The 18,303-nt window shown below is 37.3% G+C and overlaps 1 protein-coding gene and 1 pseudogene across 1 annotated transcript in view; one reads left to right on the top strand and one right to left on the bottom strand.

Moving 5' to 3' along the window:
• Positions 1 to 18,303, top strand: part of rtn4rl1b (reticulon 4 receptor-like 1b) — a 156,055-nt gene that overhangs the window by 54,113 nt on the left and 83,639 nt on the right. The window lies entirely within an intron of this gene.
• On the bottom strand, positions 12,731 to 13,464 carry LOC148076043 (uncharacterized; annotated as a pseudogene).

Genomic DNA, 18,303 nt, shown 5'->3' with positions numbered 1-18,303 from the left:
TATGTCACTAATGCAGAGTCAAGACAGAAACATCTAAAAAATGAAGTGATGAGGTATTACAACATTTCTAAAACACACCCAACAGTGCTTTCCACAAAAATGTGTGTTTGGTGTCACATGGTAGCATGTAGTCACAATTAAAATTGTGCAAGCATCAAAAAGTTTTATTATTTTTTATTTTTACCATAAAACTGCAATCACCGTGCTTCCATTCCAGCCCAATATATATATATATATATATATATATATATATATATATATGTATATATATATATATATATATATATATAGGTTATTTATATTATTTAATTTTTAATTTTGGAAATGTCTGTTTTCCTCTGACTTGTTTTTGTCCCATGCTATTAAATGCTCAATAGGCATTCCCTCTCCTTTACAACTGGGGTGTGTTGCCACAATGAAGGCTGGTTAATAAGATTATCCAACTGATTTGCAAGTCTAAGTGTGCTGATGTGATAGCATGTTCTTCCTTTTTTTTTACAGTGTAATTTATACTTTCTTTGGCAAAATGTGCTCATTTTAAGTGGATAAGTAATTCTAAATGTAAGTGATCATGAGGAGGAAGAAGAGTTTGAGATAATGAGGAGGCGCCTGAAAAATAACACAGAATATCCATCATTATTTTGAACTACTTTTCAGTTAGCAATGCATCTGCTGTTTTAAGGTACGAAACACTTTAATATATGTTTGGTTTGAAATTTTTTAGACAAATAACTTAAAAATATCTTGCACTGTTTGCGATAAGTGACAATATTTGGTTGAATTAATGACTTTTTCAAAGCTATTTGAGTTGAAAAGTGTAAGTTAGAGGAAGGACAAATACTAGGAAGCAAAGGTGTGTTTTTCCCTAACAAGTTAATTCCCCTTGAAGGGCAGCTAACAGAGTACCAAAGTAAATCAAGTGTATTTCTCTCTGACAGAGCAATCAGTGTTAATGATCCTCCGAGCAAAGCAGCAAACCTGCAGTTCACTCAAACCGGCTCGTCGATGAAATGGAGGTTTGTGGTCCTGTGCTGGGCAGGTCTCGCTTGTAAATATTTGTAGCTTTTACAGTGTTTAAGCGACTGCTGCAGGGAGTGACATTATTGTCAATTTCAGAGTAAATAAAACAGTGTGAATCCAATGGTTAGGGAGGTAAAGGGATAATGATCTGCACCTAGAATTACTGTATCACCAGAAATCTATTGAATCGATCGCAGTAGAACTGTCTCTTGTAATGAAGTCTCTGCATTGGTTGGTTTGTTCACAGAAAGGAAACAAAGGAGCCAAGAATTGATGGCAAAGCACAAAGGTAAAGACTATTATCATGTTAACTTTTCCTGAAGTATGGTGGAACATACAGTACCTTCTAGTTTTTTTCAATAGAGATGTTGAACATCTGTCTCAGAGATACGCTTCAGGATAGTCTATAAAGCAAGTGCCATGTCAAATGTATCCTTGGAAAAAGACATAAAGTAGACAGTGAGCTGTGATTTAGGACAAAGATCAGCTAAAGCATGGGTGTCAAACTGGTCCAGAAAAGGGCAGGGTGGGTGCAGGTTTTTGTTCCAACCAGTCAAGCAAACATGAGTAAACCAATCAGGTGTCGGCTTAAACAAGCAACAACTGACTGACAATTCATTGATTACTGTCTTCAGACGCCTGATTGGTTAAACTGTATGTGCTTGACTGGTTTGAATCAAAACCTGCACCGACTCTGCCTTTTTCTGGACCAGTTTGACACCTAAACTCCTCTAATATGTCCTATATTAATGCATGATGGTGAAAATTGTGTCTTTTAGTCTGTGGGTGTTCGATCGCAAAAGACAGACTCAAAATCAATTTCAAGTACTCCACAACTTTGCATCTTTGAGACCTTGCATTAACATATAGTTTAATTACAAATACATTTATTTTAGCTTTATGGTGGATATTTCCTCTTCTTGGACGTCAAAATGAAAAAAATATATATATATATTTTGGCCAATAAGTGTTTCTGATTTAATGTGTGTTTGTAAATGAAATGCATGTGAAATGGAATAAATATATATTTAAGTATCATTTTTAGGTTTTTAATTATAACCTCATTCCCACACTCTCTTTATTTTTTAATATTTTGACAAAGTTCATAGTAATCCACTGGATGGGGGGAACCAGGTTTGTGGAGACTGGGCCACAGATGTTTGATGAACATATTTGACAAATTGTATTTTAAAATTGGTTCGATGTTTTATATATTTGGTCTGAAGTCTCTTTGCAGCATTTTCTCCTCATTTTTGGCGATGCTTATTTTTGGACAATTTATCAAACCTCACTGTCACTGTTTACGAAAAATTTTTGAGACTTTGGAAAATCACATTTTTTAAATGTCTGTAAGGTTTCATTGTATTAACATGGTTTGCAAGGACCCGATATTCTCCCCATTTTTGCTATAGAGATTGGGAATTACTGTTAAGAATTATTTTGTTTGAAAAAAATGTTTTTGTTTTTTTTATCTGTTCCATCTTAACGATATAATAAATCTGATGATCTTTATCCAATAACCATCTCATTTTAATATGAGTCCCTCACCCAGCCTGAACTCATAAAAACAAATGGATAGTCACATATTATCATGGCTCCCATGCCTTAGGGGAATTAAACTACCCACCCCAGCTCTAGAGTCAACATATTAATCTCCCAAAAACATTCATTTGAATCTGAACCGTCCATTTGTGACCTGTAGGGTCTAGACTGTTGACCCTGAACATCCAGAGGATATAAAGAAAAAGAACAACTGCTCAGTCACTTTGTGTCATCCATTAACTCCTGTATGTTTTTGTTGGTGGGAGGAAACTGGAGTGCCATAAAAAGCAAGGTCTCCTCGAACCAAATTGATACTTTAGTTTCAGATGCTGCAGCACTTCCTCAGTCCACTCTCTACTACGGTGGCTCGGCGTTATAACCAGATACACATGGATGACACGGATGATATATATTTTTTGAAAAAAAAAAGGTGAGACCCGAACATGTTCTCTTACATGCTCCTGTCATGTTGATCACCAGCGATACCAACACACTCTGAAAAACACATTGTTCAAGTTCGGTCAACATGGATATGAAAGTGAGCCTCGCGAGCCACGCACTGTATCTAAATGTAAATATATCGATGCGTTCATGCATTTATGTATGTGCTCAAGGTCACTCGCGGGCCCAGCTAGAGCCGTGTGCCTGAGAAAAAGGGATTTTGAAAACATTATTGCTAATTCTAGCTCCACCGTCATGCTTAAATACATTCTCCAGATACCTCCGTGTCATTATGGAACACATCAGAGGAGAGAGAAGAGAAGCACAGTAAAATTAAATTCATGTATTCATATTACTAATCTGGAGTGTTCCCCTCGTATCATTCCCGACTCTACAAGAGTGGAAATAATGAGCCTTTGCTGGACCACATTTTAAAAAGTCTTATCTCGGAGTTTCATTTTACAATGGAAACATTAGTTATGCCGCATCAGCGTATATCAGCATAGCATTAGCATCAAAATTAGCAATTTTGTCAATTGTATAGAAAACCAATTTTATGTTCCATTTTACGCTAAGCAACCACTATTTATTCTATAAAACTGTAAAAAAAAAAATCAAGAATCGCCTTCCTTGAAGGGGTGCGAATGGTGTATGTTAGTAAATTGTGTGTGCAGTAGACGCCATGTGGGGTTTTGCTGGGAATCTGGGAACCACTTACATGACTATATTCTTTAAAACATGAATGTTTGTTTTTGACACAAAAGAAAGGAGATAACGAAAGTGAAAAGAGGCACAATTTATGCCGTAACAGTCCGATTATCGTACCTGGTATCAGTGCGCATCCCTACTCCTTAGTGTTTTCTTAAGGGCCCGAAGAGGCCAAATATTGTTTTTCTTTCAAGCACACCTTTTACATGGGCTTTACTGTTGTTCTGTCATGCTAGTGAGTCGAGCAGAAGGGACATTACTCCTAGGGATTACTACTCTCTTTTTAATTTCTTTTCATCTATGTATTTTCCTTTATGTACTCATATTTGGTCACAATTAAATACAATTAAATTGGCAGTTTCAATCTAAACCAAAATTTCAAGTAAACTCGCCCTACATTGCCCTTCGTGTTACTCACTTATCTGGGTAAACTTGACCAACAGTTAAGTAAATTATGCCATTGGAAACAATAATGCAAATTAATTAATTTCTTTCAAGTTAATTTCATATTTAATTTTAATTTTCAACTTAAAAAATCGTATTTTTCTGTATGAAGTCTGGCAATTCTAATTATGCAACTTAATCGATGTATTGCAGTAAAACAACCAACACGGTACACTTGACAGTTTTAAAACTACATTTTAAAAGTGTCAACACAATGACCTGGTTCAGGGAAGGCATCATGCAGGGCTGATCCTGCTTCCTCCGCACTAAATATGTCTCATACTGTAAACCTCTTTGCTTTAACTGTCATTAAGAATCACTCAAATCCTCCTCCACTGCCCCACTGGCCTCGCAGCTGTACCCAGCAACATCGAGAGCGAATCAAGAGCTCGGTGAGCAGACTATGAGGATGGAGTTCACAGGGAGCAGAAGGGAAAGTTCTTCCATTGCTGTGAGCAGCTCTCGTTCTCGTCAAGAGCTCTTCTAAATACCAAGCAGTCAGAGGTGTTCAGTGCAAACAGTGTTTTCGGTCTTGCTGCTATTTCTGCTGCTCATCCATCCGTACTAATGGTTCAGGCTTCATAGCAGTGTGACTGACTTATCTGGTCCACATCAAAGAGGACTCCCCCTGCAGGCCCGGGCTCTGTAGACTGGTGCCAGACTCCAAGACGGTTTTAGCCGCCCTGATAGCCAAGTGGCCTTGCTAGGGCAGGCTGCCACCCATCAAGTGACGTCTGGCTGTCCAGTCTGAGTTCTTAATACAGAATCACTCTGATGGCTAATACTTATATTTAGAACAGATTTATATGAACTTCAGTACATTCAGAATTGCCAAACACATGTACAAATGTGAATCTTCTTTTCCCTCACACTTTCTATTTTACAGTTTTGATGTATGAAGTAATGATTTTTTAGTTCTGTCATTAATAAAACCCGGTATTAAGTTGCTGGGCTCAAATTTGGCCCACCAAGTTTTTTCTTGTCATATTTATGACTGTTTGAAGGCAATGAACAACTAGATCATGACATGGCAATATTAATATAATGTCCCAGCTCTGCCTTTCCACACAAGTAGAAATTATTATTGTCCCCAACTAATCAAGAAATTCCCAAAAAAGGAAGAACGACGTGGATGAAAAGGTAGGAAACCAAGATGTGTTATTAAAAAAAAAGATTCAAGGTATTTTTGGATTAGAGTAAGGATGGCGACTGATGCTCGATACCAAACTCGAACCGGTTTTCACATAAACATTACTAAAAAGACGAAATGGTTTGGACTAACGTGCCTCATTTTCAATCAGATGTTGTTCTCCTTGATGATTTTTTCAGAATAGAATATAAAAGTTCAACATGTATGTCATGGCAGTGATTCGCAGCTCTCTTATTATATTTGCCTCTCTTACCAGGAACTTGCCTGGCAAAGCCTGTCACGCACATCAAATATAAGCCTCACCAAATGTCTTTGCACATTAATGAAACCATGAAATACTACTGACAGAACATAAGTCAGCCAAAGTGTAAGTATTTTTGGTAATCAAAATCCTGGAAATGTCACTTTAATTTCTGGTTTCCTCTTTGAAATTTGGCATATATTACGATTAAAATGAAAAGGATACCCATCCCAGGCCCAGTACTTTTTTCACAATTTGCATTGATGCATGATGGAGTTTGACACTTCCTTTATTGCCTTTAAGATTTGTTTTGTTTTATTGTTTGCTTTTTTCGGTTGTCATCTTCTAGCATTATTCAACAGCACAACAGTTACCTTCGTTTTCAGGTCCCTAGTATAGTGGTTTTCTTACAGGGGCTGCTCGCATAAGTCGGTCGTTTCGATGAGGAATGAATGGATGAATGGATGAATGAATGGGTACTAAATTGTGATTTTTATTTTTAAGTATGGATTTTTAAGTGGATTAGTCTGAACAGACACATTCTCAAAACTTTCAATGTGCTACATTTATGTTGTTTTCCTCAGGGAGTTCCTCAAAGTTGCATATATTTTTGTGTTCTTTCTCTGTAACCTTTCATTTGTCCTGGCATCTTGTTTTGTCCATATGCACAAATAACTGCCAAATCACTTAGCCAGGAAATGGCAGAAGTAATGATGCAAGACCTTGGCTGTAATAGTGGACGGTTACACAGATCGTCACGTGTTGTCCACGCTGGTGTATCCGTGCGCCTCAGCAAATTCTGTCTGTTTTATAGATCGACAGTGTGGCCTCATGGCTAATCTGGCGACACAAGCTTTTCACGTGTTGAATTCATTTCTCTATTTGCCATTGTTTGGCCACTTGTTCTCACATTCATTTATCCACAATGGGTTGTGTATCAGTGAAGCGGATGTCTCATCATCGTCATTCAGCCAGAGACAGAGTGCTTTTTAACAAGCTAAGCTTGTTAGATTAATTTTCTTCTGAATGTGCCTTTCTGCCCACCCAATCGTAAAATATAAACACAAATGTATCAAGGCTCATGAGCTGACACTATGTCAACAAGAATGTTAGCATTACATTAAGATTACAGCACTCTGCTTACTGTTGTGTAGCCCTCACACAACCAAGTAGCTTTACATACTTTATCCTGGTGTAAGTTTGCATATATTTAGAACATTTTTCTTGTAGGAATAAAAACTAATTCAATGAGCTACATTCAGCAGAGGTCAATTTGACAAATAAAACTATTGGTTAGTTTCAAATTTGTTGTAATGTTGTATTGTGTAATTCAATTCAATTCAAATGTATTAAAAGTGTCAAATAAAAGCATTTAAAAACACATAACATTTAAACATTCACTATAAGAGAAGTTATTTTGGCGACAGTGTCAAGGAAAAAAAACGTCCCTTTAACCGTAAAAAACTTGACCAGAATCAGATTTCAGTGTGGAGGGACTTCTGCTGTGAATGACTGAGATAAGCATCCATTTTGCTCTGTTCAGAAATATTGTTTAGAAAAAAGGGTCGTTCTAAATCACTGGTGCAACAGGGGTAAACAGCCTGTGGTTTAAATAATTTGTGCCCAACCTTTTTTGCACCACGGACCGGTTTATGACTGCATTATTTTTACGGACCGACCAACAGATCAAAAATAAAATGGCACAACCTGATAAAAACACATTGAGAGCATAAAAATACATCTCACCATTACTCTGAATGGGCAGGGGCCCAAATACAGAGATAGAAATGGGAAAGACGTCCAGCAGGTTTTGGGTGATCAAGGATAGAGAGGGACATGTGTTGACAGGTGCCACAGAAGAAATAGGAAGATGGAAAGCGCAGTTTGTTTTACTTATTTTTACTACTTACTTATAACTTAGTAAACTTGACCAAAATGGTATCTCAAAATGTCACATTTGTATATATGCATTTTTTTTCCAGATCAAAACACATTTCAGATGATAAAAAATGCAATAATTGAATTTTTTTTTTTTTCTTTGGCTGGTAACAAATGCAACTCGGACCCGTACCAGTTGTTGAGGACCACTGGTTTAAATGACAAAGGTCAGAGTTTAATTTTTATCTCTTCATTTATGTCTTTATAATGATTATTTATTCTTCTTATTTGATTGCCTTACCTACTTATGTGTAATTAGCTCCTTGGCAGAAGTATGTAAGGCTTCAGTGATTTTTCTGGTTTTATATCTGTAACAACATTAAACTAAAACTTGAATAGATATTTATTTTGAATCTATATTTTATACTATCTTTTGCTTGTTAGCTTTATTAATTAATTTACTTGCTGGATTCAAACCACAAGAAACAACACATGTTTATTTCTATAAAATAAAAATGAAAAAATAGATAAATAAAATCAACTTTCATGGAACAGTGACAAACCTCCTGTCATATCAAACATCGCTGCTGTCAATCATCAACAAACACATTGGAAACTGCTACATAAAGTTTCTCTAATGACGTGAAAAATGGTTCATCTTCGCTTTGGAGATTTCTCCGAACCAGAAGGAGATTTGTAATTTGATGACCTGTCTGTTCTCCTGCATATGTGGAGCCGCTGGTTCCATCTCCAGCTCCCGCTCCACCAGGATCAATCATATCCTTTCAGTCGGTAACAGAAGCTGGCAAAAAGGTGCAGAGCAGAATATAGATTGCCTGGAAATTGAGAGCTTCGCCTTCAGGAGTTTTCCACTGCAGTTTGATCTTATGGCACATTGCAGGTGCGACAGCCAGGTATGAAAAAGACATTCTTGGTCTTCTTACATGAAAAATGGAGGCTTCCTTTTAACAGCACAAGGCTCTGAGATATAATACTTTCTCTTAATACCTCTCTGTTCTATGTCCTCACCCTTTACAGATCTTAACTCTTATGTTGTCTCTGGGTCAAGGTGAACAACCCAACCAACGGTTTACTGGCTTCAAAAGGAACTAGTATGATTTTAGTTAAATCTTTTTACTCTTTCACTATAAATTGAAACCTCAAATGAACAATTTAAAATACATTTTAACAAGACATGAAACATGTATTACCACAGAAAGACAATACTTTTGAATAAATTAAATCTTAAAACATGTCACAATGTGTAGTTTTACACTGGGATCCATTTTACTTAAAAAAAAATAAATGTTTTTGTTTTTTTAATGACATCGGAGACAATCTTACTGGTTAAACAGTGCTTTTCATACTAAACTTTTAATTATTGAATTCATATTATATTGCATTTTCTTCATCTAAATTCTATGACTTGAGATCGTTGCCGGAGCCGTTTTGATGCAGGGAGTTTCAAACACATTGAGTTTTTTTTATTTATTTACTTTGTTTATTAAAATTCCCATTTAAACTTTTATACCATTAATTAAAATTGTTACAGCCAATCAGGTCATGTTTGTCCTGAACCAAATCCCCATCAATTGCACCGCAATTTGTTAAATAATAATAATAATGTTAAATTTGTGTTAAATTGAAGGTAATGTTGATGTTTTAATTAGTGAAATAACATAGCACAGTTTCTGAATCAGTGATTTGTGGGTCAGATTTAGCCTTGAGTGTGTTTTTTTGTAACAAAAATAGCGTAGAATTCCCCACTGATTTGTTTTGGATGATGAAAAAACTACACCGAGGACAGGAGTGGTAAACTTTGATTTCAGAAAATGACCCATCGTATCCTTTTCTCTGCCAAGTCCATCCAAACTCAAATAACAGAACTCAGACAACAGAGCAACAAAGTCTCTGCCGTCTTAGTTCGCAGGGCAGCATCCATGCTCGAAAGGACATCAAAATTGGAAGGAGCATTTCACACAAGAGCTTGATCCATGCAGTGTCCTTTTGACCAGATTTTTACAACAATTCTTCAAAAAACAAACACACAAAAAAAAGGTGTGATATTGTCCTTAGAGTCTGAGTGCCACTGACATGCGACAAAACCAAAGCAACTGCATTAAAAAAATGATTAAAAGGAAGACATTGATTTATTGCACGACATATTGTTAACACAATTAATCTGTCATATAATATTTAGATACTTGTAATGGATCTTATGCAAATTAATTGGCTATTGTGCAACACATGGGCATCAAATTACATCCCTCATTAAATCGAAAACATGCTGCATCTTCATCGTTCAGTCTCGTGTAAAAGCGGATTATCTCTTCTGCCACGTGCGCTAAAAGGTTAGCATTCTTTGTCTTGCCACATCATTTGGCATGGCGGGAGGGAGATTAGCGCTGCATGGTGGTGTGCTGCTATACATGCTTTAAATGAATAAGCATCATTATAAAGGTCTCGCTCCTCTGAACTTCAATTCCAGCCTGTATCCCGGCCCACTCTGTCATTGTACTGCCATTGTTAGAACATTTAATTACTGCTCTTGAAAACTCTGAACCAGATGGATTACCCACAGGGGATGAGAGTCTGGATTGGTGTTTTCTGGGAAGCTTGTAAAATATGGCCAGGCATAGGACGGAAGTAAGGAAGGTGACTTTATTGGTGTGTTTGTGTGTGTGTGTGAATGTGTGTTATAAACAATCTTTGTTCAAACTCAGGGTTGCCTCCAGCTGAAATCAAACCAATAACTTTCTAAGCGATACTGCCAAAATTATACAAAACACAGAGTGAATTTTAACTTTAATATTAATATTCAAGCATTCTGCATCACTATGGAGAATAGAAATCTAATTTTCCTTTTTCGCTTGAATAAATATGAAAAAATATATATTTTTTTTAGTTTACCAACCCATCTAACTGTGGTCTGACAAAAAAAAAAAACTTTTTTTTTCCTGATTGAGTTGCAAGCATTATGAGGAAGGTGTTATAGAATGTTTAAAATAAAGGTTCCTAAATGATTGACTCAAAGTTTGCACTAAAAGTAAGAGAGAATGTGGTAGCTAATGAAAAATGCAAGTTAAGTGTGACAACGAGCAAAAGGGAAGTGTGCCAATGCTGATGGCAAGATCAGTCGTGTTGATGCATGACTTCACTTCTCAGTGTTGTTTTCTCAATCACTGTGGGGTTTGTAATGCTGCTCAATATTTGATGAGGCCACATCAGATGCCGGGGAAACTACTGTTGTATTTATCAGTAGAATCCATGTGAGATTGTGTTCCTACATCGGGAGTACAAGAGAAGTGACGCTCTCCATTTCATTTCAATGTGTTTTGGTTTACATTTTTTTGCTAAACTTTATCTTAAAGAAAAATAACTATGTTTGCTTATCTTTTGGTCAACCTTACAAGTTCATTGACCATTACTTTGAAAATTGAATAACCTTGGCCCAGGAGTTCATAACCAGATTTTAATGAAATTATAAGGAAATCCAAAGTCATACTTAGATAAGGAATTATATGTCTATTTAATATATTCAGTTTGTAATAATTCTCAAATCCTTTATTCATACATAGTAAGTAAGTAAGTAAGTAAGTAAGTAATATTTATTTATATAGCGCTTTTCGAGACCAGGGTCACAAAGCGCTTAGACAATCAAAACAATACTCTTACATACAATACATACACTTTGGTTTTAAGTTTGTATGTTGATTGTTTAATTAATCCTGCATAAACTATATTATGTCTTTCATCTGCAGTAGTTTTATTTTATTTTGCTGCCAGCTTTCAAGTCTTAGCCTCCCACCTGCCTGTTCAACCCGTTTCCTTCTTTTATCATTGGATCTTGCAGGAGAAGACCATGTTTACTTTCCTGAGATATCATGTGCGCCTGAGTCACGATACACACTCCATATCTGTCTCTTTAAACCCCCCTCACTCCAAACCCCCTGTTACCCTTTACATCCTGCGATTTGGATTCTGCTCACACCTGTCCGTCTAATTAGAGCGAGGCAGAAAGAAGGAAAAACAAGACATTTTCTTTTTTTTCTTCCACATGTCCCCACCCATCCAGCCTCACTCCCTCACTCAATCACGCACTTACTCACACCACAGTAGGATCGCGAAGATAAAGCGCTCTAATTGATCTGATAAGATTTAGCCGGAATATTGCGACAACACTATTTTAGTTTCTCAACACGACTTCTCCACTATCTCTTCCATCTCAGGTTGTGTTGTACCTGCTTCGTTTGTGGGTGCCTGTGTGTGAATTGTTATCGGGGATGTGAGTTGATTGTGCGCTGAATAATTTACTTGTTTGGAGTGAGCAAACAAGTCAGTACATTTCCCTCGCAGCGATGTGTTTTGTATATTTTTTGCAAGTGCTTCTACATATCAGGAGGCTCAGTGTACTAGATGACAATTGAATCCATCGGGATAAATTATGTAGAGTTTATTGATGTCCCTGCAAATGATCAGTGTTGATGAGAAAGAAAACCTGTTCATGAAACTCTCTTTTACAGCAGACCATTTTTCTTAAATAACATAATATAATAATAAATATTATTTTACTTGTGTTACTGATTTATCTCTTGGTCTTTGTGTCTGCACATTCACAATCCATGTTTCAATTTCCTTTTATTTTATTTTATTATTATTTGTTTATTTTTTAAGTCTATTACTACAAAAGTATTTCAAATAACCTAGATTTAAATAGCACAATTCATTAAATAAGATAATTTATGGTCTTTTCTAAAACATATCTCCACCTCCCTAGCTTTTCCTCCACCTGTTCTCTGCTCTCACCACAGATCACAATGTCAGCTGCAAGCATCATCGTCCATCGTCCTGGATAACCCCATCTTTCAGTCTGTCCATTGCCAATGCAAACAAGAAGGGACCAAGAGCCGAACCCTGATGTAGTCCCACCTCCACCTTGGACATCTCTGACACACCTCACCGCTGTCTCACAGTTAGCATACATGTCCTGCACCGGTACAAAATACTTCTCCTCCATGTATTTCTCTTACTAACATTCTTAAAGCAAATACTGCATATGTAGTACTCTTTCTAGGCCTGAAAACTTTTGCTAACAAATGCTGACTTCTGCTCTCAGTCTAGTTTCCACTACTCTTTCCCATAACTTCATTGTATGGCTCATCAACTACAACTATATATTTACTGCAATACTAAACATCTACCTTATTCTTAAAATCACACTTGTTACCCATTCCTTAGGCATCTCTTCACTCTCTAAGATCTTGTTGAATAGCCTAACCAGAAACTCTACTGCCTCCTCACCTAGACACTTCTATTCCTCCACAGGTATATCATCAGGTACATCTGCCTTTCCATTCTTCATCCTCTTCAATGCTTTTCTCACTTCACCTTTACTAATCTCTGCTACTTCATGGTTTACAGTAGTAACCTCTTTGCTCTCTTTCATTTTCCTTATTTATTAGCTCTTCAAAGTACTCTTTCCATCTTCCTATTACTTCTGTGGCACCTGTGGACACATGTCCCTCTCTATCCTTAATCACCCAAACCTGCTGGATGTCTTTCCCATTTCTATCTCTCTGTTTTGCCAACCTGTATAAATCCTTCTCTCACTCCTTACTTTCCATCCTAGCATACAAGTCATTATACGCCCTTTGTCTGGTCTTTGCCAACTCTACCTTTAACTTGTGCTGCATCTCCCTGTACCCCTGTCTGCTCACGTCAGTCTTCTCAATGTCCCACTTTTTCTTTGCCAACCTTTTTCTCTTTATATACTCCTGCACTTCCCCATTCCATCACCAAGTCTCCTTGTCTACTTTCCTTCCAGACGACACACCAAGTACTCTCCTTCCTGCCTCCCTGATTACATTAGCTGTAGTTGTCTAGTCATCCTGGAGCTCTCCCTGACCACCCAGATTCTTTCTCAACTCCTCCTTGAAAACCATAGAACAATCCTGTCTTTCAGCTTTTATCACTTTCTCCTTTGTTCTGCTTTTGTCCTCTTGGTTTTCCTTGTCACCAGATTCATCCTGCAAACCACCATCCTATGCTGACATGCTACACTCTGACCCACCATTACTTCCAGTCACTGATCTACTTCAGTTTACATCGTCGAAACAAGATGTAGTCTACCTGTGTGCTCCTACTCCACTCTTATAAGTAACCATATGCTCATGCCTCTTCTGGAAGAAAGAATTCACTACCACCATCTGTCCCTCTGTGTTTCTGTCCTGGATACCAAACCTGCCCATCCCACTATTTCCTGCACCAACATGTCCATCGAAGTCAAATTACCACTTTCTCACCTCTGTGGGTATTTTGCATCACTTCATTTAACTCACTATAGAATGTTTCCTTCTACTCTAATTGACATCCGACTTATGGGGCCACTAAAAGTATTTCTGACACTCTTTTCCCTTCCAGGACATTCCTAACAAACTCCTCTTTCAGGATAACCCTACTCTATTTATTTTCCTATCAATACCATAGTAGAACTTAAAATCAATTTCAGGACGCCAATGTTGCAAACAATAGAACAAGTTGCTTCTTTTTAATTTAGTTTAAACACTCGATTCAATTGTTCTTATTAGATTTTCAAAGCTGAGTACTATAACATGCATGACTAAAAGGTTCCATTAGGCAACTGTTGTATTTCGTAAGTGAAACTGTCTGCTTTCTGAGTACAGTCTCGTTTGATTAAGTGCTGCGACAGTGGTTGCATAATGAATCAACCACAATATTAAATGGAAACCGACAAAATATTTTCCTTTAGGTGATCTCCCGGATTGAAATTTACAATCAAATTGTAATAATATTGATAACAATAGTAATATCATAAAATATAATATTTAATAATTATTGTTATTCATAAGAAAAACAAAAACATAATTACTAACTTTATTTGAGTTAAGTCAGTAATACGTTTTACATCAAGGTGTCGAGATCAGTCCAGTGGACAAATGTGTTTGGTCTCCATCGTGCAGCCAAGATCAATTTCCGCACCTTGGCTGGTACAGCTGGACCAACTAACTGGTTGCCACAGCTCTCCAAATTACCGGCTGCCCGGTGCTTGGTCCAGCTACCCCAGCAAGTGTCGCTCATTTATAATGGAGGCTGTGTGACAGACTGCAGCATAAGTACGCACCAGTGTATTCACACGCAGAGACATCACGCATTCCAGCACGTGGGTTATTCCCCAGCAGTGTGAGCCCTTGTTTCAGTTGGCTTAGTACTCCCTCAAAGCTGCCCCCTGCTGTCACTGACCCTTCATCATCCAGCCTTCCTAACAAGAAATTTCAATCGTTGAGAGATCACAGAGAAACATCCTACCATGCCGACTCACTGCGTCCAAAAACATGCACACATAGAGAGCACAGTGGATGTCTTCAGTCTCAACACATGAATTGAGTTTTCAAAAACCCAGTGGAACTTCATTTAACCGAACTGTTTTAAAGTAATAACTTTCTAAAGTGTTCTCATAGGAAAGGTTGAAGTGAGAGAGTTTGTGCACATAAATGGCTGTTATGTTGCAAACTAGGAACAAAGAAAGAATGAGGCGATGAGACAGACGTTGCTGGCAAACATGAATGCCTGAAATATTTGACTCCTACTGCGCGAGAGACCCGACTAGAGGAAAAAGAAATTATTCGGTTCTTGATTTACAGGCTGGATTTATTCCCAAAACGAGATTTGATCAAGAAAAGGCGACGCTATACAAAACTATATTTTCCCAGAAAAGACAACAGTCTGAGCAAGTAGTTCATGCTTCTCTTGTTCCCTAATGATCCGCAGCTGATTAGGCAGATAAATCATTAACACTTTGCTGTGTTGTGGTATTGAAAGTGACCCCTCCACTTACAAACGAGCACAAGAGTGTGTTTAATCTCCTGCAGTGTAATCTCAATTTAGACCTTGTTAGGTTTTCTTCCACAGGCTATTGTTTCACTTCATTACCATCACTTTGGGCAGGTATGCAATCTTTCTCACAGGATATTTCACCGTAACTTCACCCTTTGCTGTCACTTTTTGAAATAAAGTGGGGGAGAACAGAGGGGGGAGAAATTAGTCCATGTTGGCAGGAAATCTACTATAATTTAGTTGACAGAGAATGTTAATTATTTCTGGCCTGGTCATGCCTGGGCTGTCTAACTGAGGTCAGAATAGGAAAAGGACTGGAGTTCTAATTGATGCTCATACTTCTCCAGATAATTCACTTTTTAAACCCCTAATATTAAAAACATGAAGGAATCACATTGGTGTTAAATCTTGTGAAGAATCAACAACAGTAGCCTGCTTACTAAGATAAGCTCATGATTTTATCATTAGACCTGTGACTAATGTAGCGACAAAAATAAATAAATATACATATACATATATATATATATGTATATGTATATATACAAATATGTATTTTAGAATTTCAGAGATGCCTCATTAAAACTGCTAATACACAGTCAAATATATTGGGACAGCACTTGCTCATTAAACAATCCGTCATCCCTAAAAAAAACTGGGATGATCTGTAACTGTCAGAAAAATTCTGAAATTGTCACTTGAAGTGTACAGTCTGGAAAACATCTTCATCATTTAATTCCTTGATATTGAGTTTCTTGATTTCTATGAAGCCTTCGAGCTTAAATCCAAAGAAAAGGTTCAATCCATTCACTTGCGTGTTGGAGTGTTGGAGAGGACTCAAATCCTCCCTGGGCGTCCTATTTGAATAAGACATGACGAGCTCATCCAGACAATGAACCTTTGTTCTTTGTCTCCGCGAGACACATTGTTCACTGCTTATTTTTAGTAAATGACGGTGCGAGAGATCGTGCTTCTGTATTGTTTGATTGGTTCTTACTTGCAAATTATTTTCTTGATGAACAGCAGAATTGTTTTCAAACAAGATACCTACATGATCTTTGTAAAGACAATATATTTAAAGAGTTTTTACTTAATGTGTTTGTTATCTAACCGATTGAAGCTAGGGATTCATTATTTGACATTTTTGAGTCATTTTCTTTGCAGAATAATGAAAAAAGTAACCTGTGGCTAAAACGGGTAAATATTTGGACCTTTCTACGTTTCAAAGTATTCACATTCATTTGTGTATTTGTTGTTTGTGTTTAGTTTGACTTTTGTTTTAAGAATGAGAATAACATTTTTAGGTGAAAAGAAAACACTGTATTAATATTGGAGCGGCCAATCAGCTTTCACTATTGAGCAGGGGTGCATGATGGGAGATGACAGTTTGTGTACGTTCATGTGGGCAACATAAGTTAGTGAGGTAGGAGAATTGTTCAGTCCCATCATGTTCTTGCATTAACAACAAGCCAGAGTGCCACACATAAAAATATCCCATCTTCGGTCATGTGGAATACTCTCAATATTCTCTTCTAAGTTATGGTTTTTTGAATACTGCATTCAATTCCAAAATCGTTCACTCTTGCTTAAATATCTGGTATTGTTCAGGGGGGGCGGACCAATTGTGGTGCGTGCCGTATCTGACCAGTGGGCTATAGATTGGAGACCCCTGGTTTAACAGCAAGACTACTCCCAGCAGTGCTGTTCTAGTATTACAATGCATTAATAAACAACATTGATTCTGAAACTATACACATTCAGAGCTGAAAGTCATTATGTTGCTGGTTTGACAAATATGCTATCTGTGCATATTTCAAACAGAATACATCATACTCAATACATCTGCCTTGCTGAAATTTCAATTGCAGTTCACTTCCGCGGAAGACCAACATGGACCAGGGAGCAGTCTGATTGCATGTCATAGTCAGTTGGTCTCACAGGCAGAAGATGGGATCCAAACTACTATCATCTGTCTGACATGCTCCAAAGCACCATAAGAGCCCTTGTCAGTTTCAGAGACCTGTCTCCTGCCAAAGCTGCAAACCCAACTCTTCATCTCAGTCCCTAACAACAAACGTAATTCCCAATTGGTGCAACCAATCTTCTCGTTTGCAGTCAGTAAGTTGGTTGAAAATAAAAATTGTATTTCTGCTGAAGACTCTTTCTGCCTATTTGGAACTCCTTATCTGCATTTGACAGTTCTGACCCTGACCTTTGATTTTTTTTTATCAGCTACTGTTTTATTTACAGTAAAGAATGCATAGAATGAAATATTTGCTTGATAAAAAATTGAATTTAAATTCATTAAATAGTTAGAGTTAGAGAGGAAGCATATGTTTTAAGACACAAATCACAGAGCTGGACTCTGGAAAGCCGTCAGCCAAACAAAACAATTCTGAAATGTTTGCTTTAAAGCACCCCTGAAATTTAATTAGGAATCGAATTTGACAAAATGTTTCTTCATTACACTTCATTATTGAAAGGATATCCACAAGCCAGTGATAAACAAAAAATAAACGATGAGCTTTTGAAATCTCACAGGTGGAGTGGATGGACTATCGTTGTCAGAATCCCTCATCTGTATGTGCTGCAGACCTGATCAAGGCTGCAACGGCAATCAAAATTTAATCAGAAGTCAGGCAAACAAACACATGCGTCCCGGTGCTGGTGCTGGCATGAAAGCTGCTTCTTTTGCTATTATTAGTTTCTGACTGAAATCTTATCATATTTCTGTTCAAAGCTCCGGCTGATCCTAATAGGAGAGTTGGTCAAGAACAAATGCAGTTCTATTTCAGATAGAGTGAAGTCATCGTCAATCGTTCAATCTAGTTTCACGATATTGAGCTGCAAGCAGTATGTGGAGATGTTGGGAACCAAGTGATGAATCCATGGTTTTAAGTGGATGAAATTGTGTTTCCTCCCTTATGTGACTGGGTTCTCAATTACAAATGGCGTGAGAAGCCGTGTTATACAGAAGGGGTGTGAAGTTGAGTTGAGCGCAATCAGATGTGAGGTGTTCATGCATGTC

Source organism: Callionymus lyra, chromosome 7, assembly GCF_982586985.1.
Source record: "Callionymus lyra chromosome 7, fCalLyr1.hap1.1, whole genome shotgun sequence".
Lineage (NCBI taxonomy): Eukaryota > Metazoa > Chordata > Actinopteri > Syngnathiformes > Callionymidae > Callionymus > Callionymus lyra.
This window is presented reverse-complemented; position numbering and strand designations above follow the sequence as displayed.